Below are 3,280 nucleotides of genomic sequence, written 5' to 3' on the forward strand. Positions count from 1 at the left end.
TCCAAGGTACCCAATGTTGGCCAAGATAGCCAAGAGGTTCCTTACTATCGCGGCTACCTCTGTGTCTTCGGAATCTACCTCCAGCACGACCGGAAGGATTTTAGGTATGTCAACTCATACTATTGAACTTTGGATATAAACTTATCAACTTCTCATCCTCAAACTAGTTTGTCAACTTGTGTCGTATTAGATGACTATAGGAGTTCGTTAAAACCGGTTATGGTGCAAGTTATATCAAGGGTGCTCATGTTGACTTGAATCTGGTGGTATGTTTGCCATCTTTTCCTTACGGTTGCTTTATTTCTTTTTTGGTCTTGTTATATGTGATCTGAGCATTTGTCTAACTCCACACTTGTAGCCGAGGGATGAGAATGAAGAGGATGATGTTGAGAACATCAAGTTACCCACTGTGGTGGAGGAGATCAACGATTGGTAACTATTCTTCCTACATGTTTCACTTGTCATACGATACCAAATATTATTTATGTGAATGTCGCTTATCTTACTTGTAGACATTCATCATGTGGATGTTGATCTTGCTATTTTGGAGATGAATGTCAAAGTGATCTTTCTCATGTGAAGGCTACTTTTGCATTTCTGTTATGTTTGTCATGAACTATGAATTGTCACTGCTAGCTTGGAGATGAACCTCTCATTTGTGTTATGTTCAACTTGTCAATTGCCATGGACTTGGAATTGTTATTGCAAGTTTGTAATCGTGTCGTTCAATGATGATAAGACCTTATGTTTGTGGATGTGATATTTGTGCTTAACCTGATTTGTGCCATCTTTCGTTTCAAAATCAGTTTGTGGATGTCCAAAAAACAAAGGAAATGCTGTCCAAATTTAGTTATTCTTGTTGTCCAAATTTAGTCCAGTGCTTGCTGTTCAAATTAGTTGTTTGTGGCTGTCTGAATTTAGTCCAGTGCTTGATGTCTGAAGAAACTTATCTCAAAACTATAGTGATCACTGATGACTTGTCATATTACATCCATTAGTAAGCTTGTCACAATGTGATGCCTAAACAGTAGAACACAGCCTAGGTAGTAGCTAACTGTAGTGTTGTTGTTGTACTTTTGCTTATTTTACTCTCCAAACCAGCAGATGCCTAAACAACAGCTAAATAGGACCTAAAAGCAGCAAATATACACTGCCTGGCAACAAAGCTGGTCGGTCCATTCGGTCCTCTCGGGCCTGACCGAGCTGGCACCCCCACTGTCCGGTCCCAGGATACGAACTCGTTGGTATGCTCGGTCCGGTCTGGACCGGACCTCCGGCGGCCGGTCCAAACGCCGGCTCAGACCGGGACCAGACCGGCCCGGACCGTGTCCAGGCTGACTCACGGGCAATAGATCCATCGGCACTCTTCTTGGGGAAGACGTCTGATAGGTTCGCCTCAACCAGCATCTTGTCAATCGCTGCCTCCCCCCTCCCCTCCCCGAGCGGATCATAAGATCCTGCCTGCTCTTGTGCTGTCGGCATCGAAAGATCGATCCGTCCCTCTGGCAGCTGCTCACCCTCCATCTCCATGTAGCTGGATCCCGCGGCTGCCATCCTCACCGAAGCTTGGTCGCCGGCCTCCGTAGACTTTGCAGCAGTGCACGACTTCATCATCCACTTTCCCGACTCCTCAACTGCCATGGCCGCCCTTGATGACCGGAAGCGCAATCGCGATCTGTATGAATAAAGAAGGGGCCCTGGCCGAGCGATCCCTTCTTGCCTCTGGACCCAGTCGGTATCGGACCCGTTTACCGCTCGGACTCGGCCGGAACTCGACGACACGCTGGGCTGGGCCCTGCTGCACCTGCCTCTCCATTCTCCCCCCTCCCCCCTGTTTATTTTTCTTTCCTTCGGCGAAAAATGCTTCCTCTTTTTAAAAATATATTGTGTGTTTAATTTTATCAAATCAGTGTTCGTATCTTTGTCTTTGATCATGTTCGTAAAGAAAATTATATCACAAATAATTAAATTATAAAAATATATTCCATGAGAGATATAATAACACATAATTGTTATTATAGTTATTGATGTTTTGCTCTATAATTTTGGTCAAATAGAGAGGAGTGTGCTTTTAGAAAATCACCTTATATTTTTTGAACCGAGAGAGAATATTAATATTTGGAGCATTACATCTTTATTTTAACATAGTACAAACGCACGCGCTCATACGTATGCACATATACCCACCCTTATGAACGCACACACGCACACCCTATGAGCACCTCCGAGACAATGAGCCGGCACATCATCTTGAGATTGACGAAGTCACCACATACGCCTTTATATTCAACGAGAACGTCTCCTTTCGCCAAACTCACATCGTTGGAACGCCTAAAACAACTCCAGAAAAATGTGAGCACCAATGCAAAGTCTAGAACTTGAAACCTGGTGGGCTTGGGAGACCACCATCCAACCACAGATTGGTTCGCAACCAACTATCCTCACTTCCTTTTCCTTCCTACCATCACAGCACGGGTATCTTCCCAGTCATTGCAGTGATAGAGGAGCATCATGGAAGCACCATGCGGAGATGAAGAAAGTTATAGGGGGGAATGAAATAATCGAGCAGAAAGAAAACCCTAGAACATTAAGTTATAAATCACCAGATCAAAAAGATGGCAACCTAGAATCTTTTTTATGTAAATAATTGTATCTACCTGACTCTAATACGTTTGAGCACTGGTTTCTTGGGGACATCGAGGCAACAAAATACAAAGTTTTAGGCAAGTTTCTGGGTTTGGTTGCATTGAACTTTCTACTAGGTAACCTAGGAAAAAAAGCATCTCTATTCCTAATGGAGCAGTTGGTAGTCTCCACCGGTCAATTTTCGTCCCACCTATCATGGTTTTTTTCGTCCCACCTTCGTTGGGTTTTTTCGTAGATTTTTTTCCGTCCCCTTCCCCCACTTCATCGGTTTATATCAGGTAATAATTCTTGCGCTTTCTTTGGTAGATGCTCATTTAATTCTTGGGTAATTAAGGATTCAAAAATCACATCATGATTTGTTTACCTTACGTGAGATCACCTTCCCACCAAAAACCGAATTGGTTTCCCATTTGATTTTTATATCCATAATATTTACCGAATTACCGATTAAATACTTGCATTATCTCTACTCCTAGGGGGTGTTTGGTTCAGAAGTCCTAGGACTTTTTCTAGTCCCGGGGACTAATCAAAAAAGACTCTCCAGTAGAGTCTTTTTCTAGTCCCTGTAGAAAAAGTCCCTCCCGTTTGGTTCCTAGGGACTTTTTAGGGACTTTTTCTAGTCTCTGAGACTTAA

At 43.2% G+C, this 3,280-nt stretch overlaps 1 long non-coding RNA gene across 1 annotated transcript; it reads left to right on the forward strand.

Moving 5' to 3' along the window:
• The first annotated feature begins 217 nt into the window (after positions 1-217).
• LOC119289845 lies at positions 218-787 on the forward strand. Its single transcript, XR_005141623.1, has 3 exons — positions 218-266; positions 359-432; positions 513-787. It is a non-coding gene; the product is annotated as an uncharacterized LOC119289845 (long non-coding RNA).
• The last annotated feature ends 2,493 nt before the right edge of the window (positions 788-3,280 follow it).

This window comes from Triticum dicoccoides, chromosome 4A (genome assembly GCF_002162155.2).
Source record: "Triticum dicoccoides isolate Atlit2015 ecotype Zavitan chromosome 4A, WEW_v2.0, whole genome shotgun sequence".
In the NCBI taxonomy this organism is placed as follows: Eukaryota; Viridiplantae; Streptophyta; class Magnoliopsida; order Poales; family Poaceae; genus Triticum; species Triticum dicoccoides.